This window comes from Dipodomys spectabilis, unplaced genomic scaffold (genome assembly GCF_019054845.1).
Source record: "Dipodomys spectabilis isolate Male_0828 unplaced genomic scaffold, ASM1905484v1 ptg000218l, whole genome shotgun sequence".
In the NCBI taxonomy this organism is placed as follows: Eukaryota; Metazoa; Chordata; class Mammalia; order Rodentia; family Heteromyidae; genus Dipodomys; species Dipodomys spectabilis.
In genome coordinates, this window is record NW_024870895.1 from 895,256 (window position 1) to 905,210 (window position 9,955).

The window sequence follows — 9,955 nt, forward strand, 5'->3', positions numbered from 1 at the left end:
ACCCATTCAACCAGTTCCTGTGAGAGAGTGAGAGAGAGAGAGAGTCAGAAATACACTTTAGCCGGGTGTCTGTGGCACAGGCCTATAATGGTAACTACACAGGAGGCTGAGATATGAGGATCATGGTTCATAGCAGCCCAGGCAGGAATGTCTGTGAGACTCTTATATCCAAAGAACCACCAGGAAACCGGAAGTGGTGCTGTGGCTCAAGTGGTAGAGTGCTAGCCTTTATCTGAAGAGCTTGGAGACAGCGTCCACACCCAGAGTTCAAGCCCCACAACTGAAAATAAGTGGACTTCCCACCACAAGAAGTGGACTGAATAGCACTCATTGTCCTAGGGAGCATGGCAGAGAAGTCAGGCCGAGCTTCCTGTAAACTGGGGGAAATGAGTAGGCCATCCAGCTTCTCCGTGCCTCGTTTTCCCCAGCTGCAAAACTGAACACAGTGAAAGATCCTTTTCCTCATGGGGATAGGGTAAGGATGAAAGAGAGCCATGTTTTGTTTCATAATCCCATACCTCCTGCATCACGATAAATAATAGGCCCCACTGAGCTCTTTCCAGGTATCTTCCTGTCATATGCTCACATAATTGCCAAGAACCATATCTGATGACCACTCCCTCAATGCCTGGTTCTGCCCCACAGATCCCCCTGTATTGATCCCTTCTTTCCTCACAACTGTCCTGTGAGGAGACTGAGGTCAGAGGGTTGAGGCCCAATGCAGAGCTTCAACTGTGGTCAAGAATCAGCTGCCATGGATTAAGAGTTTGGGACAATCCATCTAACCAACCGATGACTGAGCATGGCGTTATATGTCTAGCATCCCAACTAGAGAAGGACCAGGCATGGTGACCAATTCCTATCACAGGAGGACCGCAATCCAGCCCAGCCTGAGCATATATTGAGTCTCTATCTCAGAAATGACCAAGACAGAAAGGCTTGGCTCCTGTGGTAGAAGACCTGACTGGAAAGCCTAAGGCCTTGAGTTCAAACCCTAATATACCGAAAATAATCAGAGGCCCGCTGCCAGAGGCTCATGCCTATAAAGCTAGATACTTAAGAGGCTGAGATCTGAAGATCACAGGTCAATATTTAAAATAGGGTTGGCCTCTCCCATCAGACGTCATGATGAGAAGACCCAGAGTCTGACCCATGCAATTATGCTCCATACTAACGGGGCTCACATCCATACTAAGTGCTGGCCAGGTTCCCTGTTGCCCTGGGGAGACACCCCCTGTGGGCCCCACCCCCAGGTCCTCCCAATCTCCCTCTGTCACCAACCAGGCCCAAGGGAGTGAACAGTTCCAGGGCACAAAAATCCCTTCATCTTATAATTTAGCAGTCCTGAGTCCCCTTCAAGTCTCACCCTTCCAGGCCCCCAGACCTCAGCCATAAAGCCCATTCACCCCCCCAAAGACAGCGGTTAGAAGTTATCTAAGATTCAGTTGATCCTTGTTACAACCCACTTCTACACACACACACACACACACACACACACACACACACACACACACACACACACACAAAGCCAGCTCAAGTGGCTCCTGTCTGTCATCCTAGTTACTTAGGAGGCTGACATCTGAGGATCACTGTTCAAAGCCAGCTCATGTAGGAAAGTCTGTGAGGTTCTTATCTACAGTGAACCACCAAATAGCCAGAGGTGGAGCTGTGGCTCAAGAGTCAGAGCACTAGCTTTGAGCACAAAACTCAGGCACAGCACCTAGGCCCTGAATTCAAGGCCACATTTTCTACCTCCAAACACACACAGACGCAGACACAGACAGACGGACACACACACACACAGACATAGACACAGACACAGACATAGACACAGACACACACACACACACACACACACACACACACACACACACACGTATAGCCCAAGGCTCCAGCAGTTCCTGAGAACGGAACCATGAACTCCTTCCATTAGGGTCACATCCCTTCCCCAAGAAGCTGGCACTCTCGACTTCAGACCCACTGTAGACAAAACAATGAGCCTCTCACATATCTGAAATATCTCACAACCCAGCATAGAATTTCCTACTATACACACAGCTATACAGAAAACTTAGTCACCTCTTATTTTGTTGTTGGTCATGGGGTTTGAACTCCAGGCCAGGGTAGTGTCCCTCAGCTCTTCAGCTGAAGATGAGCACTCCCCAATTGAACCACAGCACTACTTCCTGTTCTCTGGTGGTCCATTGGCCATCGAATCTCACAGACTTTCCTGCCCAAGCTGGCTTTGAACCATGATCTTTACAGCTTTATGAGTAGCTAGGATGACAGTTGTGAGCACCGGCGGCGCCCGGCTTCAGCCACCTTTATATACCCAGAGGAAACCCAATTTGTCAGGCCACAAACTTCTTGCAAACCGTCACTTCAGACTCTGACACCCAGCATCCAAATCCAACCTTCAATGGAGAGAATACAGACACAACAATCCCACCCCTGCACCCATTCACCCAATCCCTGCCTGCTACAGGCCACGTCCTCCTGAAGCTGTGGCTTCAAACTGGGGCAAAATTGGGGAGTTCATAGAAATGTCTGTACAGTGATGCCATCACCTAGTCTCCCAAACACAGCATCCGCCTGCCTGCCCCCCCACCTCCCCCACCCTTTACAGGCAAAGATGTCTTACTTTCTTCCTTTTTTTCTGTTGTGGGGGCTTGAACTCTGGGTCTGGGTGCTGTCCCTCATCTCTTCAGCTCAAAGCAAGCACTCAACTACTAGAGTCACAGCACCACTTCCGGTTTTCTGTCAGTTCCTTTTGACAAGAGTCTCAGGGTCTATCCAGACCCGGCTGGCTTTGACATATGGTCCTCAGATCTCAGCTCCTGAGTACCTAGGATGACAGCCATGAGCTACTGGCATCCAGTGAAAGATATTTTCCATGCTTGTCATCCTATCCCCTCAGGAGACTGAGATCTGAGGACTGTAGTTGCATGCCACCCTTGGCAGCAAAGTCCATGAGAACTCATTATCTTCAATTAAACACCCCAAAAAAGTTGGACGTGGAGCTGTGGCTCAAATGGTAGTGTGCTAGCTTTCAGCATCAAAGCCAAGGGATAGGACCCAGTTCCTAGTTTCATGCTTTTTCTAGCAGAGACCCACCCAAGAAAGAGAAGCAGTTGGGCACATGGGAGCTCAAAGTTAACATATAATACTCAAAACCCCCAGAACAGGCCCCATCATGCCCTGATTCTTTAGATTCTATGTCCTACATCATGACAGTCTTAGATGGGACTGACCATGCACCTAGTTAGGACATTCAAGTACAATCTCTTACTGAGGATCCCCTGACCTTATCAAAGACTCAGGATCTCTCACTGTACTGCCTCAATACTGAGCAGTGAGATGAGTTCTAGTTATCCAACCACAAGATGTGGGAACGAAAGGATTTCTGGGCCAATGGTCCCTCTCTCTTGGAAAGGAGAAAAGGGCTCATCCATCCCAGGAATGTTCCTAGGTGGTGAGTATCCTCAAAGAAACAACAATGCTCAGAGCCTAGTGCCTCTAGTTTTCCCACCAGCTTCTACCCAACCTTTCCCCACCTTCAGTTGGCCCTCTCTGAGTCCCAGATCTGCCATCTAGACTAAAGGCTGAGCCAGCAAAGACACCCACCTCTGCCACTGAGAATGGCAATCACAGGGTCTTAACACCCACTCGAGGAAGGCTTGGGGCACCACTGAACCCGACTCCCGCCCTCATTCCCTGTCTGTCCTGTGCCAGTGGCATGCTTACCTCTTTCTCTGGTCGAGAAATGAACACCGGGGATGTGACCTTCAGATTGAGCCTGGAAATCCCAGTCCCCAAAGTCATACTGCACAGGCATCCTGAGGTGGATGATAGCCAGGTGGTCAACGGGCACCAAGACATTTAATTGCAATGTGGTTGGGTCAAAAGCTCTATCAGTGATGGTCTAGGTTGACAGGCGAGGTCCTGACACACCTGAACTGGGATCATCCTCCCTCTTCATCTTCCTTTTTATCCCTTGCTCCCCACTCTTGACACTCCATCACCCCAACACCTCCCTAGCCCTTACACATTTCCTTCTTATCTGACCAGAAAATAAACTCCTTGGGGCCGGAGATGATTGAAACCTGGTGACCCACCCTGAGCCCAAGGGTCTAATCGAGGCTGCTTCCCTCTGTAGTCGGTGACCACCAGGCTTCTGGATGTCATGATGTTGCTGAGGGGTCTGTGGCTTGGTCCTACATACTGCCTTTATGCTCTGAAACTGTCCCCACAGAGATGTGAATGGTTGGCTCCTTGATCCAGGGACTCCAAACCAAGGCTTGCATGTTCTTCCTTCTTCCTTCCTTTCTTCCTTTTTTTTCTCTGTAATTCCCTCCTCTTTCTCTTTCCTTTCTTTCTCTCACTCCTGGGCCTTGAACTCAGAACCTGGGTTATGTGACTGAGCCTTTTTACTCAAGGCCAACAGACTACAGCTTCAGCCACACATCCACTTCTGTTGTTTTCTTTTTGTTAGTTAGTTGGACATAACAGTCTTACAGGCTTTCCTGCCCCTGCCTTAAGCCTCTATCCTCCCATCTCAGCCTCTTAGTAGCTAGGATGACAGGTGTGAAGCATCGGCATCCAGCTCAAACCAAGGATTCTTCATGTACTGTGGAACCAGCACTGGAACCTTTCATTGTCTATGGACCCCCCAGAGCCTGGCTCACACTCTAACTGTTTTTTGGATAAATAAATGAGCATCTTCCTACGACAATACTACAGAAAAGTCCCATCTGATACAGCTAAGCATCCTGGTGGGGGGGAAGCCTGATGTAGCTCTCCCACAGTTCTCTGTCCTCCCACTTCCTGCCCTCCTGGTGCCACTGCACTTAACTGTTTTGGCTCCAAGGAAGTGAGCCACGATGTACTCGCTGGATTCCGGGGCCTCTGGGATGCCTATCTTCTCAAAGATCTCTGTCCAGTGGCTGACCATCTCTGTGGCACTCAATTTTCCCCACACAGGTGTGAACGAGGTTGCCTTGGGCTGAAGGCCTGGCTGAAGGGGCCTCCTCTTCTCCCCCTGGGGCTAGCCAGGATGGTCTACCATATCCGGCCCCCAAGATTCATGTTTCAGAGAAAGGATCCTCGAAGGATCCCGGGTTTCTGAATCTCCAAGAGTCCAGTGCAGATGCTGGGAATCATCTCTGCTCACAGCGGGCAAGCTGGGGATGGTGTGGTCACAATCTCTGCCCCCCCTCGATGTCCTCGATTGTGGTGGTCACCCTAGAGAGAGCAGGAATAGAATCAACAGCTGCCAGAGAAAGGCAGTCAAGGCATGATGTTCATAGCAGGAGACCATCTGGCTAGGGATCTCTGCCTGTGGTGCTTTGAATGTCATTGTTTGGTGGCTGAAATGGTCGGTCTAATTTGGCCCATAATCCCAGGTGTTAGTGGAAATTGCCAGCTTCATGATAAAACCCTGGAAAACATGGTATTTAATTTGTCCCAATCAAAGGATTCCAAAATCAGCTGTCCCCTTTTCCTTCTAGACAGCCTACAGCAGGTTACAGAAACTGGCATTCATAGGAGTTCCTGGAAGATGGCGGAGGAGAAGCTCGAGGCTCAACAAGCTTTCACATAGAAAGCAGTTTTAGAGTTCCAGTGAACAGTCCTAAGCCAGAGAATCACACCAAGTGTGCCATCACAGGACAGAGAGTTAGGCCAGAGAGGGAAAATCCAGGCAAGGAGACAGATCTGAGCTCTTGCCAGCAGCGGCCGCCGCTTCCGCTGCAGCGTTGGCCGTACCACCATACCTGAAAGAGAGAGAGTCTGGGACAAAAGAGCCAAATGTGGCCAGCGAGCAGATTCCACTCAACACCAGCAAGAACCGACAAGGAGCAGTCATCTTCATCCTGCAGTTCGCAGACCAGAGACGACCCAGGAACCAAGACTCGGCGTGAATAGAAGCCTGACGTCCTCACTCCTTTGCAGGGAGCAGAGGAGGGAAGGCCACCCCTCCCCCCCAGTACCGGAGATCTCCATCTTGGCTACCAACAAAGCATGGCGGAGCTGCTAGCTCCAACTCAGGCCTTGGAATAAAAGGAGTCATTTATCAGGTCACAAGAACTTAACGGCGTGAACTGCCAGACTCAGCTCCACCCAGGGAAAAGTCACCCAGTTCGGGTGCCAGCCCTAGGGGTGGTTGTCTTCACTGGGAAATCAGAACCAGAGGCTTCCCCTACCTTTAGCAGCCTCTACATCAGTAAACAGAAACCCTGAGAGTGTCTGCAGGCTGGGCTCTGTGAGTTTCTCACAAACTAGCCCCTGGGAAAAGCTACTGTTTGCTGAAAGGCCTCAACTCTACCCAGAACCTAGCCTCATCACAGCATCTCCAAACTTGAGGAAAAAGCCATCTCCCTCTTTTGTGATAATAGAAGCAGACCCCCCTCCCATTGAACTAACTTGGGAGGAGGATCGCAAAATCCTGGGTAAAATAGAGCATTTTTCTGCCTGTCCAAACAAACTGACTTAAGAAATCAACCAAGCCACAGGACCACAAGCAGACCATAGACTGCAACCAGAGGCTGATTACAGACACAAGGGAGATACAGGATATTTCCTAACCCTCCCCAAAAAATCAAAGAACGTTTTTTTCTTCTTCTTCTTCTTTATACGTTTTACAACAATTTTTTTTCTTTTCTAAAACTTTATTTTAATTTTTAACTTTTTTGAAAAAAATTGTTTTCTAGAAACTTTTTTTCCCCCTTATAATCTTTATTTTAGTGATACATGTGTGTGTGCGTTTTTCTTTCTTTTTATTTCCCTTTAAAATTTTTTTTCTTTTTGTTTTTTGCTTAGCTTGACTGAACTTCTGATCTTTTTTTTTCTTTCTTCCTTATCTTTCTGACCTTTTTCTCTCTTTTGTTCTTCTTTATGGGACTTAATTGTTGTTCTGTATATCCTCACATAAACCCGTAGTTGACTCTAAAACCCTATCCCCCATTGTGTACAAACTTAAGCCACAAATTTATTACTCAATTCAAAACCTCTGAGACTTAAATTCCTTAATAGCAGTACTACCTCTTTATACCTATATAATATTTTAAGTATTTTTATTTTTAAGTTTTTCACATCTCCTTTATATCCCTCCCTTTCTCTCATTATATTCACGTTCTTTGAATAGTTTGTTCTCGTTTCTGCATATTATTAATTTTTATTTTTCTATTTTTTTCCTGGTCTCTTTTTTTAGTCCTTTCTCTTTCTTCTTGCTTTCTATCTCTCTACTTTCATCCTATCCAACCTATTTCCTGCTTTGAGTCTAGGACTTAGTTAAGTTAACTCTCCCTGTACCTTCCCACATCACACTATTCCTATTTTTTACCCACAACTCTCCCTAACCCTAATAATTTCTGGTTTATCAAATTCTTAGTTGCGGTTCATTGCCCATTAATATATAGATGTTTGATGTTGAATAGAGGTATCGGTTGAACTAGATTGTATCTGCAGACTATTGACTGTGCAAATTCAGACTTTGGTTGATGCTTGCCTTAAGTTACTGTTCTAGCACAAAACTGGTGTTATTTTCATTGCAAATGGGCAGAGTAAGCCGGAAAACCACAAGAAAAAGGGCATTATAATCAGGGGACAGAACAGATAATGAATAATCCAGAGGAGAGTTCCCAAATAGCTCTACAAACACTGCTGACAAACATGATAAATGAAAACATTGAAAACATACAAATACCCTGTATGAGTGTGATAGGGAGAGAGAGGAGGCAAACAAAAGGTCAATGCAGGAAAAGATTGAAAATCTACAAAAGACTCTGTATGAGCGTGATAGGGAGAGAGAGGAGGCAATCAATAGGTCAATGCAGGAAAAGTTTGAAATCCTGCAAAGGACTCTGTATGAGAGTGAAAGGGAGAGAGAGGAGGCAATCCAAATGTTTATACAGGAATATCATGAGCGTGAGGAAGCTACTCAAAAACTGATAAAGGATTTGCGTGAGCAGCTTGAGAATACTCAAAGAGAAAGGCAGGAATGGCGTGAACAGGCTGACAACATTCAAAAAGAACTACAGGAATGGCATGAATGGGAGGAAGGTAAGCAAAGAGGAATACAGGAATTGAGAGAGCAGTATGAGAATACACAAAGATCACTAAAGGCATTCATGGGATCCATTAACAAAAAGCTGAAGGAAGTCAGGGAGACCACAAAGGGAATGCTGAATGGAACCCAACAGAAGGAATGGGAGTCCAAGGAAACCATAACCAATCAACTAAGTGATTTGAGAATAAACACTAAACACCAAATTAAGGAAGTAAAGAAGTTCATACAAGATGTAAAACAAAGCTTCAACAAAGAATTTGAAGCCATCAAAGCTGACCAATTGGAAGGAAAAGAAATAAAAAACAAAGTAGAAAGTCTTGAGAGCAGGTTAGAGCATGCAGAAGATCGAATCTCAGGGATTGAAGACAGCCTAGATATTATAGAGAAAGAACATCCATCCATTCAAGACAAGTCCAAGAAATATGATAGATCTATCCAACATTTGGAAGACACCATCAGAAGGCCTAATCTAAGGATAATGGGTGTAGAGGAGCACCTAGAAACAGAAGTTAATGGTCTAGGAAATTTGTTTAACAGGATCTTAGCAGAGAACTTCCCAAACATGCAAAAAGATAGGCCTATTCAGATACAAGAAGCTTTTAGAACTCCAAATAGACCAGATCAGAATAGGACATCCCACTGTCACATTATAATCCCCACAGGATCAACTCAGACCAAGGAAAAGATCCTTAAAGTTGGGAAGGAGAAAAGATTAATCACCTATAAAGGGAAACCAATTAGAATCACCTCAGATTTCTCAGCAGAGACAATCAAAGCAAGAAGAGCCTGGAATGATGTATGCCAAGCCCTAAAAACAAACAACTATCAACCAAGAATACTGTACCCATTCAAACTCTCCTTCATAATCTAAGGCCAAATAAAAGCCTTCCATAGAAAAGAATAATTGAAACAATATATCTCCACCAAACCAGCCCTACAAAAGATTCTTAAAGATGTCCTACATATAGAAAACCAACAAGACCAAATTAAAGGCCAAGAAACTGCACCCAAACTGAGAATCCAAGAACCATAGGAAGAACCCAGTTTTTGCAACGCCCAAGAAGGTGGATAACATGGCAGAAACTCCCAAATACCTCTCAGTCCTATCTCTTAACATTAACAGACTTAACTCTCCAATTAAGCGACATAGACTGTCTAGTTGGATTAAAAACAAGATCCATCTATCTGCTGCTTTCAGGAGTCACATGTTGCCCATAAAAACAAACACAATTTCAATTTTAAAGACTGGAGAAAAATCTACCAAGCAAACGGCCCCCATAAACAGGCAGGAGTTGCAATCCTAATATCAGATAAAATAGACTTCAAATTAAAATTCGTGAGAATAGATAAATAAGGTCGCTACATACTAATTAAGGGATCTCTCCTTCAGGAGGATATTACAATTCTAAATATCTATTCGCCAAACAATGGAACACCAAAATTTATCCAAGAAACACTACTTTCCCTCAAATCCCACATAGATCCAAAGACATCAATTGTTGGGGATTTTAACACACCGCTCTCCCCACTAGATAGATCAACTTGGCAAAAACTCAACAGAGAAACCGCAGATTTAAACACCTGCAAAATCAACTATATTTAACAGACATCTACGGAATATTTCACACAGTAACATCATAACACACGTTTTTCTCAGCATCACATGGAGCATTTTCAAAAATAGACCGCATTTTAGGCCACAAAGCAAACTTGTCCAAATTCAGAAACATTAAAGTTAGACCTTGCATTCTCTCTGACTACAAGGAAATAAAATTAGAACTCAACAGCAAAAGCCACCAAAGAAAGTCCGGTAACACATGGAGGCTGAACAACACACTGCTGAATCACGAGTGGGTCATGGTAGAGATTAGAAAGGAAATTCAAATGTTC